This window comes from Bos taurus, chromosome 27, assembly GCF_002263795.3.
Source record: "Bos taurus isolate L1 Dominette 01449 registration number 42190680 breed Hereford chromosome 27, ARS-UCD2.0, whole genome shotgun sequence".
Lineage (NCBI taxonomy): Eukaryota > Metazoa > Chordata > Mammalia > Artiodactyla > Bovidae > Bos > Bos taurus.
In genome coordinates, this window is record NC_037354.1 from 30194438 (window position 1) to 30213709 (window position 19272).

At 36.6% G+C, this 19272-nt stretch overlaps 1 long non-coding RNA gene across 3 annotated transcripts in view; it reads right to left on the bottom strand.

Annotated features, from left to right (window-relative positions):
- The window catches only part of LOC112444629 (uncharacterized), a 121230-nt gene that overhangs the window by 36969 nt on the left and 64989 nt on the right, over positions 1 to 19272 (bottom strand). For 2 of the 3 annotated variants that reach the window (XR_003032992.2, XR_009493162.1), the window contains exons 3-4: positions 7956 to 8027; positions 24 to 116 (exon numbers count right to left, since the gene is read on the bottom strand). This is a non-coding gene — a long non-coding RNA (uncharacterized lncRNA). The remainder of the gene's footprint in view (positions 1 to 23; positions 117 to 7955; positions 8028 to 19272) is intronic. The other variant, XR_009493163.1, reaches the window with a different exon arrangement.

A 19272-nucleotide genomic window follows, 5' to 3' on the forward strand; every position in this document is an offset into this window, starting at 1 on the left:
TTAATAATTGTAATATTACTGACCTTTCCCAACAGCTTGTTGATTGATCATATAACCTTTCACTCTGCTGCAGCACTGTGTGTCTTTAGTTTGTGTCCTGGACACCAATTTAACTCCTCGGGAGGAAAGACAGAGGTTGAACTATTGAATAAGAATTGTAAACCATTTGGGCTATTGGGAATGCCCATTCTCCAAAAAATGATTTTTTTTAAAGGAATTAACTACTGATTAAGAAAAAAAAATCAAGAATATAGAGGCAAGAGAATCCTACATGGAATCATAGTTACCCGGGTAACCATATCCTGATTTTGGTTTGTAGAGCTCCAGATCTGAATTTGGAAAGGAGAAAGATCTTTTGAAAACATCTATTTGTTTTGAACTGATAAGAAAATTATCACAGAGAATGTACCATTTGGAAGTCCAGACACAAATCAAGCACAAAACACAGATTAGCTGAACAGCAGAACAAATGTACTATTTAATTATTGCTTGAAGAAAGGAATGATTGAAATAACTGAAAAAAGGTTAAATAATATCATAACAAGTTAGAAGAACTGTTTCAGTCAAGCATTTAGATTGTGGCATCCTCTAATATAAAAGAAGAAACAAAATAAAAGATAAGGAGACACTAATAGATATTTTGAGTTTCCTAGGTGGTTCAGTGGTAAAGGACCAGCCTGCCAAGCAGGAAACATGGGTTCAACCCCTGGGCCAGGAAGATCTTCTGGAAAAGAAAATGGCAATACCCTTCAGTATTCTCGCCTGGGAAATCCACAGACAGAGAAGCCTGGCAAGCTCCTGTCCATGGGGTCACCAAGAGTCGGACATGACTTAGCGACTAAATAAAAACAACACAACAACAACAGTAGATATTTTATTACTTTTAAAAGTTTATACTTGCTTTTAGACCTATTTTTCTTGTATTTTCATATCTTACAGAAGTCAATGATCAAATGTGTGCTGTTTTATCAAAAGCAGTTTTAAATATACAATATAAAATAGACATAATTTTATCTCTAGGATGAAGAGATCCATGCATTGAATAAAATTTCCTTTTGAGCTTAAGTTGCCCTAAAGAGCAGCTCTTCCCCTCAGTGATAGCAATTGGGATTGAAGGGACAGGTTGTTAGTGGAAGAGAAAGGATGAACAACCAGCTATGAGCTTGTTTTGTGAACACAGTCTCCCTTGGTAACATCAAAAGTCATCACATCTTTCAGAATCAAACAATTTTTTTTTTTTTGAGATGAGGTATTTAAGGGATTCAGAAAAATGTAGTGTATTCACCTGGGGATCCCTTAGCAACACCTCTTAGAAAATTTATGTTCTTCCTAATCCTGAGTTCTGAGAATAAATGAATTGAGAAATAAGGAAATAAGAAATTATAATTCTCCTGAGAGAATTAAAGCTGAACTATCAACACATAAATGTTCATGCTTTGAAAGAATCCACAGAGGTCAAGTTGAAGCAGAGTTAAAAAAAAAAAAAGAAAGAAAAGAAAAAAGAGGCTGCAGGAGAAGTAGGGGTTTATGACCAAGATTTCTGGAAACCAGGATAAGAACTGCTTAGGAAAGGAATGTGTTCATGATGTAATCAGTCCCTCTCGGTCCCTCTCACTTGTAGCCACTGATATGTTATTCAAGTGTACTGAGACCCTGTCTGCTGCTAAGAGCAATGCATTATTTCTTGCAAATAAAATACATATTAGCAAGTTCATACTCAAAGGATACATCATACTAATCCAGGAAATAGGATTCCAAGAAATAATAAGTTTGGATGCAAAAGAAACCTTGACACATGACCACGTGTAGAGATGTTATCTTTGCCGAAATATATTAATGCTGCTGTGTTTGCATAGCATGTAAAAATGACCACTGGCATTCTCCAGTTTTGCATGTTGGCTATATTTGATTCTTCTTTATAACCCATTAGCAGAAGAAATGCGAAGAAAAGATGTGCACATAAGATGAAAATTTGATCTAAAATATGAATTAGCAAAAAACAATATCAATATCAAAATCAGGGCAAGCACACAAAATACTTACCTTAATCATTAAACAAACAAACAAAAAAAAAACCAAAAAAGAGCTTATGTAAAACAATTTGTATTCAAATGCCCAGAATAAATGTGTTTCAGACACTTGATATTTCAACCAATTTTACTGCAAACTGGAAGGCATTTTTCTACATCTAGAATTTTTGTCAAGATCAAAACTAAAGGATATGGCAATCAATGTTTTAGATGTTTTAAAACTTCATTTGGAGTGTGATAAATTTTTGTGATATTATTTTTCAATTTGTAAAATGACTCCTAGTAGGCATTTTATAATCATCTTCCCATCTATCATGAAATATACTATTTAGATACTGATTATGTGTACAAGATATTGAAATTTATAATCTAAACAAAATGTTTGTTGATAACAAAACATGCATCTGTTAATACTGTATATTTTAATAGAAAAACTCCAAAACTTTCTATCATAGATTTCTATCACAGAAAAATGATTAATTTTTTAGTATTATAATCATTTATCATTATTAAAGATATATGTTATCAGAATTATAACATATATCTTTAATTATAATATGATTTGGAGACTTCTCAAGAAATCCCTGGAACTTTATTTTAAAATCCCCCAAATTAATATTTGTTAAGTATTTGCAAACACTAGGAAATCATAATTTCCTTTTTTTAAACTCCTGACCAACTTTTATTTCTACCTCCTGGTTATATTGTCCTAATCTTCATCTGAAGACTTGCTTTCACTCCTCACTCATTCCATCTCGTTCTAACATGCCTCAAGCTCCACTCACTCTGTGGCTACAAAGCTGAGATTCTGATCACTCAGAGCTCTTCTCTGGAATTTCCCGAACTTGAGACAGAGCTGCAGCTCTCTCTTTCAACTTTTATGCTGTGCTATTATACAGTTAAAAGTTCAGAGTGCTGGCCAAGAAAAACTGGAGAGAGGGTCAACACAATGACAGAAGCTGTGACAAGACAGTGAAAAGGGAGAGAACAGGAGGCCAGACACTAAATTCCCGATACTGCTTGAGATTATAGATTCAGTTCAGCAACGAGAATAACTGCACCTCTTAATTTGTAAGGAATGAAGCAAATGTCTATTCTAGTACCATCCTGAGAAGCCCCACCCTTGTGATCTCACATAAATCTAATCACCTCCCAAGGGCCCCACCTCCTAATATATCACACTGGGAGTTAGGGCTTCAACATGGGAATTTGAACGGGACACAAGTACTGTTCCCTCAAATATTCAGCACTTCTCTTTCACAGAGATAGCATTTTGCTGACTCAAGACCTCCGGGATTAATACTTAATAAACAATACTTTTCTAAATTAAACACAGGGGATCCCGACCCAGGGATTAAACCCATGTCTCTTGTGTCTCTTGCATTGGCAGGTGGATTCTTTACCACTGAGCCACCTGGGAAGCTCCACATTTGGCAAGGCATTAGCAAATAATTTCTCTCCATTTGGATTTATGGATACACACAAATCATGCTTGGCCCTTCTCAGTACTCTTGATAATATTTGTAATATGGGAAATGTTACTTTTATCCCACTTTTATTCACAGCTTTAATTAAACAAAATCAATATTGATTTAGTTTTCTCCATTAAAAAGAGGGGAAAATGGCTTATCTTCAACCACAATACCCAATCTTATGCTTGTCCAATAATTGAACAGGTAAAGAGATTTAGGATCTCATGCCTCACTTATTTGGGCTTCCCAGGTGGCTCAATGGTAAAAAAAAAAAAAAAAAAAAAATCCACCTGCCAATGCAGGAAACGCAGATTCCATCCATGGGTCAAGAAGATCCCCTGGAGGAGGAAATACCTACCCACTCCAGTATTCTTGCCTGGAGAATCCCATGGACAGAGGAGACTGGCGGACTACAGTCTGTGGGGTGGCAGAGTCAGACATGACTGAACATGCATGCATGCCCCACTTATTTGCTGATATTATGATAAAGTCTACTGAACTTTCTCCATCACCTTTTCTTTTTGAATTTAGGTAAAGAAGTGAAGTTGATTAAACTCTGATTCATGACTGTCATCCTTACACCCAGCAAGTACTCTCTTGTTTTATGCATCCCCTTTATCCACATTTCTCTTTTCTGTTCTCCCAGCAGAGACGAACATTTTAACATGTTCCATGTGCACCTTTTTTACTACATGTGTGTCATATATGACACATGTCTCTTCATAATCAGTTTTCTTGAATCTTGCCTACTTGTTCTACCTTGGCCATGGCCGAAGCCAGGAACCCATGAGTGCCCATACGCATCCTTCATCTGAAGCTTGGGATTTTTAAATTCTCCCACCGCTCCACAACATGCCACCCAGGAGGCATGGGGTCTGACTTCCCAAAGAGCCAACTACCATTCTCAACCTTGAATTGAAGTGGAATGATTTCCCTGTGAAGGATTTTGACCAACGGAGACAGGAGACGAGATCAACAAATTCCCTCTTTATTCCAACCTTCTGTTGACTTTTCTAAAGCATAGAGTCTGTCCAGAAATATCTCACATGGCCAAGCACATGCACAGGACACAGGAGAGACAAGCTGTATCTTTTTGTAGCTCTCCATAAAGCAGTGGCCACAGCAGTAACCATCACTCTGCTTTAGCATCTTATCCTTCGCCACCTCGCTTCTGTTTTCCCTGGACTTGTGCCTTCCAATAAATAATTAGGACTGACAACTTGCTTCTGCCTCTGCTTTGCTAGATTCTCAAACCAAGATAGTATGAATTATGCATTCTTGCAAACTAAGAATTGTTATTTTGTGCGTATGAAATTTTTATTTACCTAATGGTATTCTGTTTCTTATTTTTTCTTAACCAGCACTTGATTTTTAAGATCTGTCACGCTGCTATCTCTACTCTATTTCTTCTAACGGGTGCTTAGTACTTTTGTTTGCATTCACTGCACTTTATACGGACACTTTTCCTGTGCTGGATGGCCAAGTCTCCTTTTCTAAATGTGTGGCCCTCTGAATAACACTGTGAGGAACATCCTCACACGTGTCTCTTCATGTATCTATGAGAAATCTCCATAAGGCTCATACAGGAATGGAACACAGTACTGGATGGCCAGCACTGTGTATGTTTACTTCAGTAAAAACTACTAGCCTGCTCTCCCACATTGTTTGATGGAGGTAACAGCCTACATTCTCACTGGCAGTATAGAAGAGTTCCAGCAGCCATTCATCACTGCCTGCTCCGCTGCTGCTGCTGCTGCTAAGTTGTTTCAGTCGTGTCCGACTCTGCGACCCCATAGACGGCAGCCCACCAGGCTCCCCTGTCCCTGGGATCCTCCAGGCAAGAACATTGGAGTGGGTTGCCATTTCCTTCTCCAATGCATGAAAGTGAAAAGTCAAAGTGAAGTCGCTCAGTCGTGTCTGACTCTTAGCGACCCCATGGACTGCAGCCTCCCAGGCTGCTCCATCCATGGGATTTTCCAGGCAAGAGTACTGGAGTGGGGTGCCATTGCCTTCTGCAGCCTGCCTGCTCTAGAGAGCATCAAACTTTTCAGCATAAAGTGATTTTTCACAGTTGGTTTCACTTACATTTTTCTTATTGTTAATGAAATTGGATATTTGTAAACATGGCAGCCTTTTGGGTTTACTCTTATATGAATTGCCTCATCACATATTTTCATATTTTGACCAGTTATTCTATTGAGGTGCCTTTCTTCATGTTGATTTGTAGAACATTATATTATGTACAACATACACTGTCATCTGTCCATTAACTGTATTCAAGGCTTCATTTTTTAAACAGATACAATATATATTTAATATTCTTTAATGGCTATTGATGGTGGGATACCTAACTTCTTTTCATTACTGAATACTGTGGTATGGACGACCCAATGTTTGTTTATTAATTCCATGTATTGGAGCACATCCTGGTTGTGTCCAGATTTTTTTCAATTATGAATAAAGTTGCCATGGACTTCCCTGGTGGTCCAGTGGCTAAGAATCTGTGCTTCCACTGCAGGGGGCTTGGGTTCAGTCCCAGATTGGGGAACTAAGATCCTACATGCCACACAGTGCAGACAAAAAAATACAAAATACAGTTGCTATAAATGTACAGAGCTTCATGTAAGCATACATTTTCAAGTCAATTATGTAAATATCGAGATGAGTGGTTACTGACTCATAAGGAAAAGCTATGTTTATCTCTGTAAGCAGTAGCCAAATGGGCTTCCCTGGTGGCTCAGTGGTTAAGAACCCACCTAGCAGTAGAGGATCTCTGGTGTGGAAAGATCCCACATGCTGCTGTGCAACTCAGCCTGTGTGCCACAGCTATTGAGTTTGTGCTCTAGAGCCCAGGAACTGCAAGTATTGAGCCCACATGCCTCAAGCACTGAAGCCTGTGCACCCTACAGCCCGAGCTCCCAAACAGGAGCCGCCACTGCAGTGAGAAGCTCGCACACCACACTATGGAGTAGCCCCAGCTCACCACAACTAGATAAGAGCCCGCGCAGCAATGAAAACCCAGCACAGCCAAGAATAAATAAATAAACACTTAAAAAATAAAGTAGACAAATAGAAATAGTCAAACTATCTTTCAAAGTAGCTGTACCATTTTTCATTCTCATCAGCAATGAACAGAGTTCCTACTGATCTACACGCACATCAGCAATTTATATTGGCAGGGTTTCTTTTTTGTACAAATGTAATAGTTTTTAGTTATATTTCACTGTTGCTTTAATTTGCAAAACCCTAAGGACTCAAGGCTGCTTTTCTGGTGGCTCAGTGGTAAAGAATCCACCTACCAATGCACGAGACACAGGTTCAAGCCCTGGCTCAGGAAGATCCCCTGGAGTAGGAGATGGCACACTCCAGTATTCTTACCTAGGAAATCCCACAGACAGAGGAGCCCGGCGGGCTACGGTCCATGGGGCCACAAGAGAATCAGACACAACTTACTGACTAAAGAACAACAGCGATACAAGAGGCTGAACACTTTTCATGTGCTTGTTTATAATTTGTTTATCTTCTTGGGTGAACAATCTGTTACACCCATTTTTAACCTGGATTGTTTATTTTCTTATTGTTGAATTCTAAAAGTTCTTTGCATATTTTGGATACAAGTCCTTTATAAGATATGAGGACTTTGCAATTATTTTCACCTTTTCCTTGCCTTTTCATTCACTTAACCTTGTCTTCTACAAGGCAAAATTTTTTTTTTTAACTTTTAATAAGTCCATCTTATCAACTCTTGTTTCGTGGCTCGTACTTCTGATGTTATATCTAAAAATGTATAACCAGACCTACATTTTCTCCTGTTTTTTCTAAAAATGTTTTAGTTTTGCACTTTATTTATTTATTCATTCATTGCCTCTTATTATATTTTTGGTTCTTAATTTTGAGAGATGTAACATTTATAGCATATTCTCCTCCACCATATTGGCTTTATACATCCTTTTGAGTTAGTCTTCAACCTTTATTTGTGTATTTTTAAGTATAATTTTATGGAGAACATACTATCACATTTTCAAATTTAATCTGAGAAATATTGCTTTTAAGTGTTTCCACTTATACAGTATTAAAATTTATTTCTGCCATCATTTTTTCATGTTTTCTATATAATATTTTTCTTTATTTCCATTGTCAAATTAAGTTTCGTTGTCCTGGTTAAAAAGTTACGCATTTTATTTTGAAAAGCTTTATTGAGATGTAATTCACACACCATATAACTCATCCATTTAAATACATTCTCTTTTTATCTATAGCATGGTGGCCCTTGACCAAGGGCCCATTAACTAAGTAATTAATTTTTAAAGTTACGTAAAGTTGCTTTGAGCTTGAACAGTTCTGAATTCTTATTTATAAATAGCATCCAATATCTGTGTTTACCTAGTGTAAAAGAACTGATCGGTCTCTTCATTAATAAGGCAAGAACTTATTAAAAAAAAAAACAACTTACCTCCTGCTTGAATGACCAATATTTAGAAAGACTCTATTTTTCAGAAGAAATTCTTAGGAGCAGTGATTTAATCTATAACCAAAAACAGACAAACATATCAGAATAATGATGTCAATTACCACATAAGACATACAAAAGATCAATTTCTTATTCAACCAACACACAGATGAGTGTAGGAGAGGGAAAAGAACATGAAATTTGACCTGGGAATTCTAGGTGCAGTTATATCCAATATATACTGAATTACTAAACTCAGAAACTAACAATAGTTGCATCAATCTACTCTGGTTATTTCAAAATGACATTAACACAAGTAAATATCATCAAAAAGCAAACACATATCCAAGCAGTTATTCTTTACTTTTGGAAATTAAAACCCACTCCAGTATTCCCTTGCTTGGAGAATTTTATGAACAGAGGAGTCAGGCAGGCTACAGTCCATGGGATCCCAAACAGTCAAACACAACTATGCAACTAACTTTTAACTTGGACTTTCATAAAATCAATAAATGTTCATTACGAAAAAACAGAATATTTACAAGTTTATACAACAGAACATTCCATTTCTAGCTCTAATGATACTGTAGGATCTTTATTTTCAGTAATGTTAAATAATCTGCAAATAAAATCAAAATAATATACAGGACTTTACCTTATTTACATGCTTATAATTTTATAATAAGCATCTTTTAATGTCATTAAAAACAGTAACCTATCGCTATGGATCATACCACATCCAATTCTACTGTTGGATACAAATTATTTCCTTACCACTAAGTTAATACTGACATTTTTGTTTATAATTATTCAAAATGTTATATAATTCTTCAATTTCTGTATTCATGCTGCTGCTGCTGCTGCTGCTAAGTTGCTCAGTCGTGTCCGACTCTGTGCGACTCCATAAGACGGCAGCCCACCAGGCTCCGCCGTCCCTGGGATTCTCCAGGCAAGAACACTGGAGTGGGTTGCCATTTCCTTCTCCATTCTGTATTCATACTTTTCTTTAAATTTTCTTAAGAGTATTTCTAAACTTAGAATCTTTTAATCACTGAATATTAATATTTTATATTACTTAAAATGGATTGTCAAATGTTTTTCCAAAAATATCTACTAATTTACACTTTCATCAGCAGAATAATGTAGTGTTTTTCATGCTGTGCTCTCACCAATATAGTTTTTAAACTTTGCTAATTAGAAAGGTGACGAGTAAAAACTTTGCAGTTATAATCTTTATTATTCTGATTTATAGTAAATTTGAATATTTATGTAGATATTTCTTCTTTTCTGAAAATTCAGAAATTTCATAATGATTAATCTATTTCTTGGCTTCTCTATTTCTCATTGTTTTTCATGTTCAGTTTGACTCCTTAAATATAAAGGATTTTAAAATTTTCTTATTTGAAGTAAATATTTCTTTGTATTTTCTTGGTGGCTTTTTGGCATTTTGTGCCAGCAATTTAAACATTTTTATGTAATCAAATTAATTCTTTTTTTGAGGTTTTCTTCCCCCCTCATTTTCATTGTAATATGTGCATAATGTAGGAATGGGAAAAAGCTTTTCTCAACCCCTTAGGGTCTTTGGCTGCATCTGAAAGTAAAGGGACAAAGACTAAGAGGAAAGCATACAAATTGTGTTAACTTTCACATGCACACGGGGCCTTCACACGAGCATGAAAAGGTCTCCAGAGTGGGAAACTTTTATAGCATTTAGATGAAGAAACAATACATTTGTGAAGAATTAACAAGACAAAAGAGTTTGGGAGGGGGTAGTAAATGGTAAAGGAATAAGTTAGGAAGATAAGGGTTAGTATAACGAGGTTTATTTGTACCGCTTTTTCAGCCCTAAATTTCCAGTTTCTGGTAATAATAATGACTTCTTTCCTTCTAGTACTGGAAGGGTAAATTCTACACGAAAGATAGATGATCATTTCAGGGAAGAAGGTTGAGAAAGGTGGGGAGGTCAGCATGACCTTTCTGCTTCTGCTGTTTCTCAGACTCCTTCAACTTAAAGATATTCGATTTGCCAAGGAAAAACATTTTGCAGTAGTATGTTCTGAACCCCATCATATAACAAACAATGCAAAATGTATGAAGACAAAACAAATTATTTACTACTATTTACCCACTCCCCTAACAGCCTCTTTTTCTTTCCATGAATTTCTCTTTACTGATACAAATACATACACACCTATACACACATCTGAGAGCATTAGGGTTTTACTTATGGAATTTAAACACATTGAATATACTATACACATAACTACATTGTTCCCTGGTGGCTCATATGGTAAAGAATCTGCCTGCAAAGCAGAAGACCTGGTTCGATCTCTGGGTCAGGAAGATCCCTTGGAGAGGAGAAGGGCTACCCACTCCAGTATTCTTACCTGAAGAATCCCAAGGACACAGGAGCCTGGCACGCTACAGTCCATGGGGTCACAAAGAGTCAGGACACGACTGAGTGACTAACACTTCCACTTCACATAATTACTGAATAAAAGAAATCCATGTTTCTTCTTAGTATAGTTCTTATTTCTCCATTTTCATGTTTGCTTGTCTTATTTCTAATCTCTTTCCGTTCTTTTCAGGCATCACCTATAACCCTATGTCAAATGACTTCTTCTAAAAAGACACATCTTCCATTTTTATCTTCTCACTCATAAACATGTGTTACTGTGGTTTTAAAAACGATGCTGATCTTATATAATGGCACATCACTCAAGTCCAGTCATATTTTTGCTATATTCTTTAAAAATTATGACATACTATTATATAATAAAAACATCATGATTTATTAAGTTACTTCACTCATAATGATAATATGCATTCACTTTTCCCCAGTGTTTGGTCACCGTCAAAGTGTTGAAACCAAGACTTCCTTCATAGACAGGAGGTTTTACATATATGTGAGATATTTTAAAGGTGATATGTCTGAGTCAAATGATAATTTACTTCTGTTTTTATTTTTTAACTTTGGCTGTGCCAGGTCTTAGTCATAGCATGTGGAATTTGTAGCTGTGCTATGTGGGATCCAGTTCCCTGACCAGGGATTGAACCTGGGCCCCCTGCACTCGGAGTACAGAGTCTTAACCCCACGGACAACCAGAGAAGGCCCTAATTTTTTGCTCATAAACAGATATCTCTTGGTAAGTCTCCAGTTAGCCTTTAAAATTTCTGTTCATTGATGTCAGCAATAGTTCTCCCCCTTTCTTAACCAGTTTAATGGTTACACACTAGCATCTACATATGACTTGTTCTTGCATTTTTCAATCTGAGAATATGAAAAACTTTAATAAATCTGTCAGCTTTTAAAATATCCTTTTCTTGAATTACCCATTTTTCTATTAGATCATTTTGTCCCTTATTAAAATGAAAAGCATTAATTATATATATCATTTTGTATTAGATTACATATATTAACATTTTATGAACAATGAGCTTTACAAATATCATTTCCCTAAATATTTATTTGGTGACTTTGTTTCAAGTGTCTGCTTCTGTATAAAAACTTGTGTTTGTTTTTAATTTTTATATGATCAAGTGTGTCAATATTTTTTAATAGCTGCTGGAATTCTTGTCTTGTTTCTCCCAAGGTTATAGATATTAAATGTAGTGTCAGAGCTCTTTATTTCAACAATTTTTAAAACATTTCAATCTTTACTATGTCTGGATTTAATTTCTGGAGTAGGTTTGATAATAGTCCAGCTATCTTTCTCTTGATGAAAATCTGCTGTGCCAGTATTCAGTTTAGTTCAGTCGCTCAGTTGTGTCCAACTCTTTGTGACCCCATGAACCTCAGCACTCCAGGCCTCCCTGTCCATCACCAACTCCCCGAGTTTGCTCAGATTCATGTCCACTGAGTCAGTGATGCCCTCCAACCATCTCATCCTCTGTCGTCCCCTTCTCCTCTGCCTTCAATCTTTCCCAGCATCACTCATTTCAAATGAGCTAGTTCTTTGCATCAGGTGCCCAAAGTATTGGAGCTTCAGCTTCAGCATCAGTCCTTCCAACGAATATTCAGGACTGATTTCCTTTAGGATGGACTGGTTTGATCTCCTTACAGTCCAAGGGACTTTCAAGAGTCTTCTCCAACACCACAGTTCAAAAGCATCAATTCTTCGGCACTCAGCTTTCTTTATGGTCCAACTCTCACATCCATACATGACTAATGGAAAAACCATAGCCTTGACTAGACGGACCTTTGTTGGTAAATTAATGTCTCTGCTTTTTAATTTGCTGTCTAGGTTGGTCATAACTTTCCTTCCAAGGAGTAAGCGTCTTTTACTTTCATGGCTGCAGTCACCATCTGCAGTGATTTTGGAGCCCAAAAAAATGAAGTCTGACACTGTTTCCAGTGTTTCCCCATCTATTTGCCATGAAGTGATGGGACTGGATGCCATGATCTTTGTTTTCTGAATGTTGAGCTTTAAGCCAACTTTTTCACTCTCCTGTTTCATTTTCAACAAGAGACTCTTTAGTTCTTCACTTTTTGCCATAAGGGTGGTGTCATCTGCATATCTGAGGTTATTGATATTTCTCCTGGCAATCTTGATTCCAGCTTGTGCTTCTTCCAGCCCGCATTTCTCATGATGTACTCTGCATATAAGTTAAATAAGCAGGGTGACAATATACAGCCTTGATGTACTCCTTTTCCTATTTGGAACCAGTCTGTTGTTCTATGTCCAGTTCTAACTGTTGCTTCCTGACCTGCATACAGGTTTCTCAAGAGGCAGGTCAGGTAGTCTGGTATTCCCATCTCTTTCAGAATTTTCCACAGTTTATTGTGATTCACACAATCAAAGTCTTTGGCATAGTCAATAAAGCAGAAATAGATGTTTTTCTGGAACTCTCTTGCTTTTTTGATGATCTGGCAGACTTTGGCAATTTGATCTCCAGTTCCTCTGCCTTTTCTAAAACCAGCTTGAACATCAGGAAGTTCACAGTTCACGTATTGCTGAAGCCTGGCTTGGATAATTTTGAGCATTACTTTACTAGTGTGTGAGATGAGTACACCAGTACTATTTGTGAATTAATTTGCCTTTTGTCTCTGAATCCAATTAGGATCTATATATTAATTTTTCATATATTCTGGGTCTATTTCAAATTCATGTACTTTGAAAAATACCTGAGTCATAGTCATAATTGTTTTGTAATTATTTAATGGCAAGTACTTTATAATACTGTCTACCATCTGATAAGCCTGTGGTGCTTTATTATACTACTTTTTCATAATATCATTTGTTGTTCTTGGTAATTTATTCTTACATAAGATTTAATATCATCTTATCTAATTCACCCAATTCAGTGTATATTCTAATTACTATATTAGTTTCCTAGGACTGCCATAGTAAATTATACACTTGGTGGCTAAAAGCAACAGGAATTTATTATCTCACACCTCTGTAGTCCAGACATCCTAAATCAAGTTGTCAGCAAGGCTGCTCCCTTTTGGAAACTCTGAGGAAGAATCCATTTGGTGCTTCCATCCTAAGTCCTGTTGCCTGATAAGGGTAGTAGTGTAATAAAACTCAAAGAATAAAATGTTGTTATTTAGTTGCTAAGTTGTCTCCAATTCTTTGGCAATTCCATGGACTATAGCCTGCCAGGCTCCTCTGTCCATGCGATTTCCCAGGCAAGAATACTGGAGTGGGTTGCCATTTCCTTCTCTAGGGGATCTTCCCAACCCAGGGATCTTCCCAACCCAGGGATCAAAGCCTTGTCTCTTGTATTGCAAGTGGACTCTTTACAACTGAGCCACTGGGGAAGTTCAAAGAATAAAATGTGTCAACAAGTATATTACTGATATAAATAAGTAATTATGCAAGTAAATAGAGGAGAAGGAACAAATCTTCCTTACATATTATTTCCCAATAATACATACAAAAACAATGAGAGAAACAGAAGATCATAATTAGAACACTGGTTAAAAGGACTTCAGGCAATACCCACAATGAAGGCTAAAATCACTGGGTAAAAGTAACAAAGTAACAATATTTGCCCAGTCCCAGACTAACTGCCCCAAATTGCTTATTAATTTACTGTGGCAATTTTACCAGACAGCTGCAAGGTCATTGCTACTCTTTCTTCCTGAAAGGGGAGCTTAATTGCTCTCCCTTTGAATGTATACTGTGCTTAATTATGCATTTTTAATAAACAGAATATGGAATGGGGGATACAGGTAACTTTACAGTGCAGAAACCAGGCAGACACTCTTAACAAACATAAACATTTTCAGTGATAAGTGATGTGTCTATCATGAACTTCCTGATACATGATGTGAGGAGAATGGCATTTCATCTCTGTGGTATTCTTCCTAAAAGCCATTATGTCCACTCTAATCATGAAAGAATATCAAACAAATCCAAATTGAGGGACATTCTACAGAATTATTGACAAGTACTTCTTGAGGGCACTGTATCATAGATAACCAGGAAAGACTGAGAAAATGGTGTCAGATTGGAGGAAACTAGAGATACATGAAACATAACAGCTAAATGCAACATGGTGCCTGCGTTGGGTCCTGGAACAGGAATAGGGCAAAGGATGGGAAAATGCTAAAATCTGAATAAAGACTCTAGTTAAGCGTATTGCGGTAATGTTAATCACCTCCTTTACAGAGCCTATTTCCAAAAACAGTCAGAAGGGAAGTTAGGTTTTCAACATACAAATTTTGGGGCACACAATTTCGTCTACCACATAAGCATTTACTTTCCAAAAGCCTGAATCATAAATCATCAAATGTAAGAAACAGAATTCTGCATCAGTTGTTCCAGACTCAGCTATGGATAAGAACTTGGCAGAATCTTTAAAAAAAAAAAATAAACTGTTGATCTCACTCTTGGAGGCAATGAATCAAAATCTTCAATGACTTCAGAGGATATCAAATTCAATTTTCATGTTGTCCAGATAAGAAATCTAAGGTTCGAGTTTTTGAAGTGACTGTACCGAAGGCTGCTGACGCCACAGTAAGCAGGAGAACTCACATTTCCCAACACTTAGCCCAAGGAGGGTTCATTTCCTGCACATTGTCATTCTTAGTCCAACTCATGAGGTGGAATGAGAGTTGAGATGATATGTAAAGTAAGCAATTAGAAGCAAAAAACTAATTTCCCAAAATTGTCTAGAAATCTAATTCTAACTTGCTAATGTTATAACACCTCCACCTTCACCAATTTTTGTAAAGATAAATGTCTACAATAAACCAATTTCATGTCATGGAAAGGAACGTGTGGAATATTAGCCACCTCAACTATAAGAAGTTTGATTTGTAAGAGTCCCAGTTTAAACTCATGGCACTCTGTAAATAATTGTTTTGTTCAGGCAGTCTTCACACTATCTGACTTTATTTAAATTCTGCTTATTCACAGGAATTTTATCAAATATTTGAAAGGCAGTGATTGGAAAGAAACACTTTTATTTTAGAAAAGACTTTTGAATTAATTGGAAACCACAAAATGGCAACTGTTGTAGGCTTGCTGTCAAGTGAGAAGACTATGTTGATGGTACCCGAGCAATGTACCAGCATAAGGATCAGAGTTAATCCACCTGTTCCCACCAGAAATGTTTTAAATCATTTTTTTCAAATTATGTTTGATTCATGACAGTGATCCGTAGTAAAATATAGTTTGGTTCCAATAACTGAAGTTGCTTATGGAAAAGAATTTTCACCTCTTACCAATCACATGCTACTCATTTCTTTGAAATAAACTGACACTATTGAAAGTAACTCAACTTTATAAAAGGATACATAACAGACACTTACAAATCCACACACACACACAAGCACACAGCAGTAGATTTAACCTTGATGACAGTATTCCCCTCCTATTCCCTGCTGATAGGTAGGAAAGGTACTAATCTTACTAGCCAAATTAAAATTTTATTTTCCCCCTTTTCCTGTGTTGATCAAATTAGGTGGATGGGTGGAGTTGAAGTAACTGCTTTTTGCCCAAAAGGGGGGAAAAAAAGAAAATGAGAAGGGGATGTGGGGTGGGGCTGGAGAGAGCAAGAAAGGATTATATAAAATTATAGTACTTCTGTGTTTCTGACTGATGATCAGAGTCAGAATTTGTCTAGAGAGAGGGATCACTCGTGAAACTAGCCAACTGGAAAATAACTAGTTTCATTTAAAAAAGCAGTAATGAAAGAGCCCTACCTACTATCACGTATATTTGTATACAACTATAAACTGTGACCATGACTCTGGGGCTAGAGCCATCCAAAGAGTAGGAATTATGCCACGTTTTGTTCAAATGCTTTTGAGTGTAATCAAAGCAAACACTAAATATATATAAAACATAGCACTAAACATATATATTAAAAAAAAGTTTTCTGTCTCTTATCTCTCCAAACCATGTTTTTATTTCATCATGTGAAGATTATAAGAGGGAATTAAAGAGGTCCCATGAAGAAGGCTCCTACCAGATGGAACCATTGTTTCTGGGAGACTGCCCTCTGCATATCCCAGGAAATGTTCTGTAGCCCCAGCTGTGCCACCAATCTGTGGGTCCCAGCAAATATCCAACAGCTCCTGGACGTTAGAGAATGATGTTACTGGTATGGCAAGTCAGAATAGTCCCTAAAACTCTAGGGCCTTTGGATTTCACAAAGAGAGAAATATAGGGAAAAAACAGGGAAAGATGGGGGTGCAAGGTATTGAGAGATGGAATTGACACATACCCTATTTATACTAAGTATAAAATAGATAGGGCTTCCCAGGTGGCTCAGTGGTAGAAAATCTGCCTGCCAATGCAGGAAATGTAGGTTCAATCCCGGGGTAGAGAAGATCCCCTGAAAAAGAAAATGGCAACCCACTCCAGTATTCTTGCCTGGAGAATCCCATGGACAGAGGAGCCTGGCAGGCTACAGTCCTTGGAGTGAGAAAGAGTCAGATGCAACTTAGCAACTAAACAACAACAACATAAAATAGACAATTAAGGAGAACATACTGTAGAGCACAGGGAACTCTACTTAATGCACTGTGGTGACCTGAATGGGAAGGAAATCCAGAAGGGAGGGGATATATGCATACATATAGCTGATTCAATTTATTGTACAGTAGAAACACAACATTGCAAACCAACTATACTGCAATAAAAATCAATATAAAGAAAAAAACTTGTTTTTAAAAGAAAAATAACTCTGGCATCTTTAAAGTTTTCTATATTGATGGCTTCTGTCTAAACATAAAGATTAAGAGCCAATGCTCATATCATCTCAGGTCTTGGCTCCAGGATTTCAGTTTTATTATTTCTAATTTGGTCTTTGCTCACATCACGCCAAGTCCTAGCTGCTCCTGAGCCAATGAAGTACCATTTTTGAGGCTCATTCTTCACAATGATTCTACTGTGAACTTCCTGATTCTATTTCTGATGGTTTAGCCTCAACTTTGCTAGCGATCTAGGTCAAAGTTGATCTTTGTCTATAAAACTAAAATTTTCAGTTCATCCTTAATTTTGTTTTTTTTTAGCAAAAGCAAGAGGTTTATGTCAACTAGTAATTTCAGTTAATTGAATTTGTCTCCTGGGAACACCATAATAAGAAGGCTTTTGAAGGTTCAATGTTGGAGAGTGCTTTGATGAACAAAAAAATATCTTCCATTAAGCATGGCAAGTAGTGTGACATGCATTTACTGTCCCTGTCTTGTCCTTTCTTTTGAGTCTCTACCAAGATAATGTGTTGCTGCTGCTGCTGCTGCTAAGTCGCTTCAGTCATGTCTGACTCTGTGCGACCCCATAGATGGCAGCCCACCAGGCTCCCCGATCCCTGGGATTCTCCAGCCAAGAACACTGGAGTGGGTTGCCATTTCCTTCTCCAATGCATGAAAGGGAAAAGTCAAAGTGAAGTCACTCAGTCGTGTCTGACCCTCAGCAACCCCATGGACTGCAGCCTACCAGGTTCCTCCATCCATGGGATTTTCCAAGCAAGAGTACTGGAGTGGGGTGCCATTGCCTTCTCCAAGATAATGTGTTACTGTTTAGCAAATCAAGCTGTATCTACACCTGGTTGCCCATTTTTAAGCCACTGCTACATTGAAAGAAATATAATTAAAGAAATGCTAGCAAGTACAGGATTGGAGCAATGTAAACTGTTAAAAGTTTCTCCCCAAGACAATTCTTTTCCAAGACAATCTTAAATATATTTACTCTATTCCCACCATTACTAGCTCCTAGCTTCCTTTCTATTTTACCAAATCCTGCTACTAACTGAACTAACTAGTGGTCTGTGCCTAATAACTAGTCTTTAGGTCTAACTGATTTCTCTATAAATTAGGCAATTAAACAAGGATTACAATGTCAAAGTTTTAATGTAACATCACTTTCCATATCGCTGTGGAGTTAACACAATTGAACATCACTATAAAGATACATAGTGATTAAGTGGTAAAAATAAACAAATATAGTATAGCTATTTCATGCCAATAGAAATATTCTCAGAATCTGTCAATTAGCAGAGATTTTATGACACAAATAAAAAGAAATGTTAATACATTACATATCCTCTCTGCTCTTCAGCTTTGGTTGATATTTATTCTTGAATGTACATGGTTAGTATTGCTTACATGGTCAAATTATTTATTTTAAAACATTTATCTAACAAGACTCAACTGCAGTAAAGTGGCATATGGAAAGACCTTCCCATCAAGAAAACATGAACAGTGCAAAAGGTCGATGTATCAAAAATTTGACTAAAACAACAGATACACAAAACAAAAAGAAACTCTGAGTAGAAGTCTTCATCATGCTCTCCCATAACTTTGACTTTTATAATGCAAATTTATCAATAAAAATTTAAGGTTTTATAATCTATATGAATAGACAATTGATTCATTTACTAAAGCTCAATAGCTTCTTTATGCTTTTAGATTAAGAAAGAAACACATACAGAATTTAGCTATTTTTGTCTGCTTTCTTCTAAGATAAACTACACCATAGAGACTTCTACCTTAGGTAAAATGATTAATTATCCAATATGCTTGTTTTCAGAAAGTAGCATAGGACACAAAGAAGAACAAAATTCATAAAAGAAAAAAAAAAGTAAATTGGACTTGATCATCATTTAAACTGTTTATTCTGTGAAAGATTCTGATCAGAGTATGACAAGACTAGCCAGAGACAGGAGAAGGTATTTGCAAACCACCTATCTTACAAAGCACGAGTAGCTAGAACATATTTCATATATTTCCCCCAAAACTCAACAGCAAAAGAAAAAAAAACTGAATAAAACAAAATGTCTAACTAGAAAAGAGCAAAATAAATTTATCTCCCAAGAGAATTCAGATCTGACATAAGCACATAGGACAATTTTCAACATCATTAGG